This window comes from Ranitomeya variabilis, chromosome 1, assembly GCF_051348905.1.
Source record: "Ranitomeya variabilis isolate aRanVar5 chromosome 1, aRanVar5.hap1, whole genome shotgun sequence".
NCBI classification, from domain to species: Eukaryota; Metazoa; Chordata; class Amphibia; order Anura; family Dendrobatidae; genus Ranitomeya; species Ranitomeya variabilis.
The window spans coordinates 827023123-827034264 of NC_135232.1; positions in this window are offsets into that span (position 1 = coordinate 827023123).

The following is an 11142-nucleotide window of genomic DNA, read 5'->3' on the forward strand; positions in this document are numbered from 1 at the left end:
GAGAACTGTAAATGTTGTTTTAAGAGAACTTGCAGCAAAATGTTTCTCTCTGCCTCTAACTTCTTCCTCCTCTTCCACTTTCCAAAGAATTTTAAAAGAACTGACTGTCATCTTTTATCTCTGTAATGGGAAAATTCGTGTTCACCAAATAAAGATATTTCATATTTTACCTATGTATTGAGAGTGAAAGATCAGTCCAGTGAGAGAGAGAAGCAGACTTCTCTGATAATATACAATTCAAAGTTGCTTATTTTCTTGTGAACTATTCATTTATGAAGCAAAAATGTAAAGACGGTTACTATTTATGTCTTTGAAGACCACTATTTAGGATTTGTTAACTGGAAAACTTGTTAAAATTTTTTTAACTTTTTAAATAGAAATTTTTCACTAGTTTTAGCATCTTAGGCCGGTTTCACACGTCAGTGGCTCCGGTACGTGTGGTGACAGTTTTCTCACGTACCGGAGACACTGACTCACTTAGACTTAAAATCAATGTGTCTCTGCACATGTCAGCGTGTTTTCACGGACCATGTGTCCGTTTGAAAAACATGGAGACATGTCAGTGTTCGTGGGAGCGCACGGATCACACGGACCCATTAAAGTCAATGAGTCCGTGTAAAACACGTACCGCACACGGATGCTGTCCGTGTGCAGTCCGTGTGCCGTGCAGGAGACAGCGCTACAGTAAGCGCTGTCCCCCCAGCTTGTGGTGCTGAAGCCGCCATTCATTTCTTCTCTCCAGCAGCGTTCGCTGGAGAGAAGGAATGAAAAATCATTGGTTTTTTTATTTTTTTTGTGGTTAAAATCAAGTTCCTTGTCACCACCCCCCTCCCACCCCCTGTGCACCCGCCTGCTAGAAATAAAATACTCACCCAGCTCCCTCGATGCTTCCTCTCAGTGCCGCAGCTTGTCCTGTATGAGCAGTCACGTCGTGCCACTCATTACAGAGATGAATATGCGGCTCCACCTCCCATAGGCTGTACCGGAATTATCTGGATGTGTGAGACTGGCCTTACAAGGGCTACATAATTGATAAGAGGCTGCAAAGCTGAGTAAAATTTAGTTTCTTCTTTCTTTCTTTGTTATCTTAATTTTAGAGGCACTAGTAAACTTTAGATTCTAATTTTTACTAAGACCAAGGAGGCATTAGCAGAGGTTTATCTTTGGGGGCATTTTCTTTTTTCCCCTGAATGACGTTGCCCAATCATAAGCAAGAGACATTATCAGGGTTGCCACCAGAAATTTCAGGGCCCCATACTTGTAAAATTTTCAGGCGTCCTAGAGACTCCACCCTTGCTTCGCCTTCAGACATCCCACCTTCCACAGTCCCATCACCCCCACTCTTGGAAAAACTCCACTTCTGTCCTGCACCCTTGTCCTCACCAATCACACATTAAGGGTATGTTCACACGTTGCGGTTTTTGCTGCTGATCGTTTGAGCGTTTTTGACGCTGCGGATCTGCGGTGTACAGTACAATGTTAACCTATGGAAAACAAAAACCGCTGTGCACATGCTGCGGAAAAAAACGCGCGGAATCGCTGCGGTTTTTTTCCGCAGCATGTCAGTTCTTTGTGTGGAATCCGCAGCGGTTTGACACCTGCTCCATATTAAAAAACCGCAGATGTAAAACCAGAATCTGCACAAAAACCGCGGTAAATCCGCGGTAAAACCGCGATAAAGCCGCAGGAAAAGCGCAGTGTTTTTGCCCTGTGGATTTATCAAAATCAGTATGGAAAAATCCGCACACCAGGACGCAGCGTGTGCACATACCCTAACAGTTCCCATTGAACACCATATCACATACATAGCCAGCAGCTTTTGTTTCGGACAAAAAAATTTTAAGCCGCCACCACCACCACCATGACAGGGTAGACTCTTTTGGCCGGACCCCACTCTACTCTAACCTATTAAACATTTCTTAAAATATCCAATACTCTTTTTAGGTATAGTTTTACTTATTTTTCTTTAAGGGAATGTGTCACATACATTTTTCTAAAATGACCAATAATGCCGAATTCAAGTGACAAATACCATCACACCATGGCACCACACCATATATTAACACCAGGTAGTGACCAAATAATACTACATACAAGGAACAAATGCTGCCACACCATGATCAAACCACATACTACCACCACATAGTGACCGAATGCTACAATATTGATCATTAATAAAACAAACCACAATACTAATATTACCATAAGTGACATTATACACAGGAGCTCTGTATATAGCGTCAGTGTACAGGTAATATAAAGATTACAGGTGACATTATACACAGGAGCTCTTTATATAGTGTATAGTGTAATCCCACTAAGGACAACATCTGCACGGAGTTTGTATGTTCTCCCCGTGTTTGCGTGCGTTTCCTCCGGGTTCTCCGGTTTCCTCCCACATTCCAAAAACATACTGATAGGGAATTTAGATTGTGAGCCTCATTGGGGACAGTGATGATAATGTATGTAAAGCGCTGCAGAATACGTTTGCACTATAAAAAAATAATAATTATTATTATTAGTGTACTGGTGATACAGGGGTCACCAGGGTCATTATAAACAGGAGCTCTGTATATAGTGTCAGTATACAGCCAATACAGTGATCACCAGAGACATTATACACAGGAGCTCTCTATATAGTGTCAGTGTACAGATAATACAGTGATTCTTCATCCAGAGTAGACCGACATCACTTCTTCCAGCCAGGACTCATCTCTACATAAAATAACACAGTTATCTAGAGCATCACTTCCAGAGCACATTCCCCACTTTTTCCCCAAGTTCTACACTATGCAGCTGAAAACAGTTGTACGCACAACATTAATATTTTATTAGTTATAATTAAACCCACAATTCCAAAATATAAATTGAAATCCCCCACAGTGCCATAGCTAACTATAAATAGCCACTTTCCCCACCCAATAAATATATTAATTAATTAGAACCTGTACTTTCCTCAAATTCATTACAAGTCACACTCCAGCATCATCAAAGCCCTCCACTCTGTAACTCCCGCTCCCCCAATTCGTTATATTTACATGCCCCCTCCTCCCCAATTCATTGTTATGTCTTCTCGTTTTCCCACCCCCACCCTCAATTCATCATCATTTAGTCTCCCCATCCTCAATACAGCATCATTTGCACCACCCCACACTCAATACAGCATCATTAGCTCTCCCCCACACTCAATTCATCATCATTTGTTTTCCCCCACATTCAATTCATCATCATTTGGCCTCCCCAAGAAACAAATCATCATTTCCTCTCCTCCACCTCCAATTCATCATTTACTGTCCCCTATCCCACAGTCTCAAATACATCTTCATTTATTCTGCTCACCCTCAATTCATTTTCATTTGCTTTCCCATCTCAATTTATCATTATTTGCTGTCCCCCACCCTCAATTCATTATCATTTGCTGTGCCCCTCCCTCAATTCATCATTATTTTCTCTCTCACCCCCATCATCAATTTATCATTTGCTGTCCCCCGCCCTCAATTCATCATTTATTGTAAGCCATCTCCAAGCCTCAATTAATCATTTGCTGTCCCCGGTCCCCACCCTCAATTCATCAGTTGCTGTCCCCCATCCTCAATTCAGCAATATTTATGCTCTCCTTCCTCAATACGTCATCATTCACTTTCCGCCTCCCCACAACCTTAATTCATTATCATTTGCACTCCCCCAAGCCCATTTAATTCATTTTATTAAAAAAAGGTTTTTATACTTACTTCTCATATGATCCCCTGCAGGCGCAGCTCCACTTCTGCTATTCTCCTGGCGAGTGTCGCGAGTACATGCACATATGCAATCACAACATCATGTATGCGCATCACAGGAGAGGCAGAGGGACTCCCTTAGAGCTGAAGGGCTGTTCCGTGGAGTTCCAGGAAGTCTCCCTGTGCCAAGATGTGTACTGCCAACGGCGGCACGGTGGTGCACATTACATTATTATACACTGGGGCCCGGTGAGCAGAAACACAAGAAGGGAGGCCCTCACTTACTTCTGCTCACCAGGTCCCATACAATAAGGGGCAGTAATGCCCTGATAGCAGCCCTGGGCATCATGCAAGGGAACAAAAGAATAGGCCTCCATAGAATGTTAGACCCAGCGTTCTCTATGTGAGACATGTAATGTCACCGCTTTGTTCTCCTCACTGATCTTACTGTCGGCATCTGCTGGGATTACAAGCCAAGGATGGGAGTATAGCACAGCTGCCTGTCATTACAAATACCTATGCATCTGCAGTACTCATCAGTGTCAACGTGGGAGAAGGGTAGTAAACCAGAACTTATAGTGCCGTGGTATGAGAGTTGCAGCTGCAGAAGTGTTTGTAATGACAGAGTTTGGCTCTGATTGCTGCCTCTGCTTATAAACACAGCAGATGCCCAAGGTGAGGTCAATGTGGAGTGCAGAACTACATATCTTATACATCTTACACAGAGAAAGCCGTGTATGATATTCTCTTTTCATAAATTAAATTACTCATCAATGTATTTGTTTTCTACCACTGAGAACCTGCATCCACTCATTCGGTGTGCACGCTATTTTTCTCTTCTATTGATATTCTCTAGGGGCATGTACTTTTTTCCCCTGTATCAAACCATGAAAGAATAAACACACCCAGCACCGAATCTCTGCTAACATGATATTGGTCTTATCGAATATTAGAATCTACACTTTACACGCTAACATCTCTGCAACAGAGATGAGAAGTTAAAAAATATTCAGCTCTGCAACATCTATTCCATGATGAAGCCAGTTTACCATGCTCAAACTTTTGAAAGGTCTTCTTTAAGCATATAATAGGCTACGCATTTTAAAATAAATCACGTCATATTTAAAGGGAATCTGTCACTCTCCGGGACGTATATGACCTATTAATATGGGCATACAGATAATAGAAATGTTACACTAGTCCTACCTGTATGCCTTATATTAATTGTCTTTTTGCTGAGAAATGTTATATCCTGTCTTTATGTTAATAATTTCTTCCAGGCTCCGGGGAGTGTGGTGCTGTACGAAATCCCTGCCTCCTGTCCTAATTACAGTACTACCCCAATCCCATGCACGTCAGTTATAGCCCTGGAATCTTGCACCTGTGCCCTGCACTCCTTCAGAAATATATACCTCATCCTCCCTTCTATGGGCACTGCATTCAGTGATATTCTGCGCAGCAGGCGGCCAATCACGGTGACCTCCGGTGTGCATGCCCATAAGGTGCACTCCCCACTTACTCCCTGCATTGTCAGCACTAGGAACTATGTGTACTTAGCAATGACTATTCAGGGAGGAAGTGGGGAGAGCATCTTATCAGCGAGCACACCGGAGGTCACTGAAGCGGAAGTCTCCTGCGCAGAAGATCCCTGAATGCTGTGCCCTCAGAAGGGAGGATGAGGTATGTACAGTATTTCTGAGGGAGTGCAGGGCGCAGGCGCAGGATTCCGGGGCCGTAACTGAAGCTGATGGGAGAGGTTAAGTAAAACAATGAGGACAGGGGAAAGGGATTTCTTCCAGGCACTGCACGCCCCGGAACCTGGAAGAAATTGTTAAAATGAAGACAGAATGTAAAATTTCTCAGCAACAAGACCATTAATATAAGGCATACAGGTAGGATCAGTGTATCATTTATATTACCTGTGTGCCCATATTAATAGGTCATATACGTCCTGGGGTGTGACAGATTCCCTTTAAATAATTTTCAGTGAGTTTAAGGATTTAGGGTTTCCTGTAATTGTAAGCATGTGCCAAAACATGAAAATAGAAGAAATAAAAGTAATAACACCTATTTTTAATAACATCTTTTTTTCACAGTGTTCTTATTTCAAAAGTCTTGGTTAAATCTTTGAAGTGTTAATTATATTTTAAAAAAATAATAATTATTGATCAGCCTTTCAAAGTTATGAATCTTTGCCTGTAGACCATTACTTTATTTTGCCTCCTTCTATCTTTAATAGCATGCTGAACTGCTGGCTTGTCAGTCTGCTTCATTCTTATGCAAATTGCCTCTTCAGAGAGGTAGTGGACTTGAACTCTAGTGCCACATATTAGAAGCAGCAATTCTAAAAGTCAATATCGACCATTTAACAAGTCTTAGCTTAGGATAACATCCATATGGCAAAGATCAATAAAGTACCGATATTGACTTTTAGGATTGCTATCAAAGTCCTCTTCCACTATGAAGAGGCAATTTGCATAGTTAATTTCCCATGCATGGTGCATGAGTCTCCTCACTCTCCACAAGGAAAAACGTTACCCCTTAGATCCTACTTCAATCTTAGTGACTGACGTGAGTTTGTCTGGGATTGCATAAAGAGATATAGGCATTTATGAAAGCTTACATTCACAGTAGATCTGTGGCTAGTTCTCGAAGATGTTTGAAAAACCTCCATGCTGAGTTTTATCAAAACCTATATAAAAATGTGCCTATAAGAACTAATGCTTTGATGCTGTTTTGAACACAGAGATCTGTCACACCAAGTATTGATTTCATATACATTTTTCTTTTGTTCATTCACTTCACATTTTAACTGATAAAAAATAAACTTATTAACATTGTTATTTCTGAAAGCATTCTTACTTTACAGCATTTTTTAACACATTACTGTGTCATGCGAGTAATGGACTTGGAAATGAGTACAACTTTGATTATCTATATATATATAGCCTTAGCTATACAAGGTAATGAATCAGTACTACCCAAGGCAGAGGACAATAACAAGTCATAAATCATGTGGGCAAAAGAATTATGAATTTCACTTATTCAGTAAGCCTGTAGCTATTGGTGATATGGTTGGCATAATTGCATACATTTTTGTCTCTTTTCCTATATTTTGGCTTTCTTTTTTATATTTTAATGATCCAGGATGTACATTGCCCTCATTCTACTTAAGTTAGGTGTAGCTTGTGTTTGAAATCAGCACTATAATATTATTTAAGGAAAAAACGTAAATAAAATAAAACGTATAAAATAAAGAATCCAAACGCCAAATTCTTTGGCAAGTTCTCATTTAGTTTAGATGAAGTAATTTCATTACTAGGACTGGGAAATAACAATATGTATAGTATAACACAGCGTAATCTATTATAATAGTTTACAATTATTTATAATTACCGTATTTTTAGACTATAAGACGCACCCCAAATTTTGAGGTGAAAATAGCAGAAAAAAATATTTTTATAAGATGGCGGTCCATCTTATTGTCCAAATTTAAGGTATCTTACCTGAGGGATGGCGGTGGTACAGCAGGGTCACAGGAGGCATGGTCCCTTCCTCAGGATAGGTCTGGTCCGGTGTTGGCGGTGCTGATGTTTGGTATGAGCTGTGGGGAGGGCACCTTAGCAGGGTCCATTCCTGCTAAGGTGGGCGATGCCATGGCCTGGTGTCCACGGGGGGTTGCGGCAGTAGTGTGGCGGCGGCAGAGGTGTGGTGATGCTGAGGCATAGTGAGTGGCACGGCGTGCACCTGAGCACGGTCCCTTCCTCAGGTGAGGTGACGCCGTGGCCCATTATCCAAGGTGAGCAGCAGAGCCAGGTTAACCTCGGGTTTCTCGGTGGCGGCGTCCACCTTCCTGAGGCCGCGTGTGCGCAGATTGAGTACTCTGCTTCCTGGGGCTTCAGGAGAGCTGAGATCTCAATCTGCAAACTCGGCTTCAGGAAAATGGCCACCGTGATCTCAATCTGAACACGTGCGGCCTCCTGTGACCATTTTCCTGAAGCCTTGGGAAGCAGAGAACTCAATCTGTACACGCGCGGCTGTAGGGGGGTGGTGCTGTTATGGACAGTAAGGAACATGCAGCCACTTAAAGAGACAGCACCCCCTTGTCTGGTGTGATGGAATGTTCTGCTCCCCCTGCAATAGACTGTGTGAATGAACTGCCCTGTGCTGAGGGGAGGGGTTGAGCCTTTAGAGCGTGTGAGCTAAAGCTGCTGCAGGGAATGTCTGTGCTGGTAGCAGTGAAAGAGGACCCACAGATTGGGACGGAGTGGACTCGTGAAATTGGACAGACTCTTTAGATGTAGCAAAGGTGGCTGTCCTGTGCTAGTGTGAGAAGCCACGAAGATACCGAGAAAGGGATTTACAGTTTCCAGGAGCACCTCCCGGTTAGAGATGAGCCACCTCCCTAGTGTTCGGGTTCGGTTCGTCAAACAGGGAGATGTTCAACGAACTGTTCGTCGAACACCGTCGAACCCCATTGAAACCAATGGCAGGCAAACACAAACACATACAAACACATGGAAAACACATAGAAAACATCTTTAAAGGTGTCCAAAAGCTGACAAACTGCTCAGAAGACACAACAAACATATGGAAAAGTCACAACTACATATAGTCACGCGAAAAGAAAAGAGGTGGAGGAGAAAAAGGAGGAGGAGACACAGATATAGGCATGTCATGACCTTCTAAAGTCAAGAAAGGCTGGAGTAAAAATCTAAACTCACTCTACCAACACCCAGACGTTTTGACAAAAAAAATAAAAAAAGAAATATCTTTAAGTAGAATGGAGGCGGGTCCATTCAGAACACTTTCCTTAGAAGACATAGTAGTACCCCTGTTGGGAGTTGTGCCAAAAAATGAACCCAATACATTCAGACTAATCCACCATTTGTCATATCCAAGGGGCAGGTCAGTAAACGACAACATCGATGTGGAACCAAGTACAGTACTATGTACTGTACCTCCTTTGATGAGGCAATCAGGCGGGTCAAGAAGTTGGTAAGGGGCACCCTAATGGCCAAAACAGACATTGAGGGGGCGTTCCGGTTACTACCTGTGCCTCCAAATAGTGTCCTCCCATTGGGCTGCTTCTGTAAAAGAGCATACTACATAGATCGCTGTTTGCCCATGGGGTGCTCCATATCCTGCTCACTATTTGAGGCGTTTAGTTGCTTCCTCGAATGTGTCGTCATGGACGTTTGTAAGGCGGCACATATTATCCATTACCTCGACGACTTCTTATGCCTGGGCCCAAAAGATTCGCCACAGTGTGAAAACACGCGGTAGTCCAACTGTGAGAAGGAGAGAGCTAGAGGGAGAGTGGACACCCCAGAGCTGAGGGATTAGATTGAGAAAGAAAGAAGGCGGTGTAGTTTGCTTCATGGGTGGGGTACACTGCTGAGTAGCAGAAATTGCTACTAGGCCCAAAAGGATTTCCTGGGCCAGATGCCGTTACAAAATAGTACTTAGGTAAACAGGCGGTGGGTGGCTGGGCTACTCTGCTGACTAGCAGACACTGAAGCTTTGGAGCAGACCTCTGAATCCTAGGCCATAGTATGAGTAAACAACTCTGCAGATGACCCCACCCACCTGGAATTGACGATGGCAACATCATGTAAAACTCAGCAAGGGGACTAAATAAAAGAGTCTCCATTTTTTCAAAAAATTCAGCCACAGACACCACTTAAGTAGCATCAATTTCGCCAGAGTTTTTTAAAACGGTTGGTGAGGTGATTTTCAAAAATCATCAAGCTTTTAGTCTCCCCAAGATGACACAGGGGTAGAAAAGTCCTTGCGGATCCAGGATTTGTTCATCTTGATGAACGTTAGTCTGTCTACATTGTCACTGGACAGCCGCATGCGCTTATCTGTCAGCACACCACCAGCAGCGCTGAACACACGTTCCAAAAGAACGCTGGATGCCGGGCATGACAAGATCTCCAAGGCATGAGTGGCAAGCTCAGGCCATTTTTCAAGATTGGAAGCCCAAAATGAGAAAGGGTCCAGTTCCACAGTCATGGCATCAATGTTAACTTGGAGATACTCTTCTACCATCCTCTCTAGGCGTTGGCTGTATGTCAGACTTCTTGTCTCCTGTGGCCTTGCAAAGGATGGTCTAAAAAAATCTTGAAACGATTGGAAAAAATTGCTGTTACCACCAGATACGATGTTACTGTTACGGTTAGAGTGATGACTCAATAGTCCCACGGTTGGCAAGTTAGAGCTCAGAGATTGACTACGTGCACCACTGGTGTTTTGTGGAAAAGCAGATGTGTAATAATTATAAGGGATAACTCAGGAGACTCTTTGCGTGGAACAAGACAACTACAGGACACAGTTTTATAAGTGGTAAAGTCTATATTATCACATGGTGATTCAAACAGGTGCAGAGAGAAACTCAAGTCCACAACACTTGGTGTAAATATTAAACGCAGCTTAAACAGTCTATAGGGAACTACAGAGGAAAATGCAATCATGCAGAAAGTCTATGAAGCACAGTTATTCTTGAGGATACTTGACACAAATAAGTCCTTGTTTTAGTCCAAACATAGATAGATGTGCTTCTAAGGCAGTTCAAGCAATGTCTTATCTCAACCAGGAAGGCCTGGGTGATAATATCAGGTTTAAGAAGAGCAGCAACAGCTTACATGTCCAGCAAATGCAGATGGGAGTAAACACGAGCAGCAGATGAAGGAGGATTACTGGAAACTGGTGTATGCAGCAGGAACTCAGAGCAGAGTAGCAGGATCTCCACACAGGTTCACAGTAGCAGGTATATAGCCAGGGAGTCATCAGAGTCAGGAGACGGATGCAAGGCAGAATACTCTAGCACAGACTGAAGGCTGGGGTGGAGTTTTATAGCAGGAAGACACAGTGCACATGAGACCAAAGATGCCATCTTGGAAAAGGGCAGTAATGCACAAAAGGTAATAAAAATGTTCAGAGTCCTGACTTTACTCCCTCCTTAGAAGCAGCCTCAGGGCGATCCTGGACCTGGTTTCTCAGGGAATCTCTGATGAAAACGAGAAATCTTCTGTTGGGCATTGATTTTTTCCACAGGTTCCCAAGAGTCTTCCTCAGGGGGATATCCCTGCCATCTTATCAGATATTGGAGCCGATTCCTGCAAATCCTGGAATAAATAATTTCCTCCACCACAAATTGTTCTTGCCCATCAATCACCACAGGCTGCGGAGTTGGCCCAACACGTCCCTGGAAGGTATTAGGAGATACAGGCTTTAGTAAAGATACATGAAAAACTGGGTGTACCTTCATAGTCCTAGGCAGCTTCAGCCGGCAGGCCACAGAGCTCACAATACCGTTGATCTTGAAGGGGCCAATGAATTTCTGTCCAAGTTTTTGTGAAGGAACGTTTAACTTCAGATTCTTATTTGCTAACCACACGGAATCTCCTACCTTGAACAT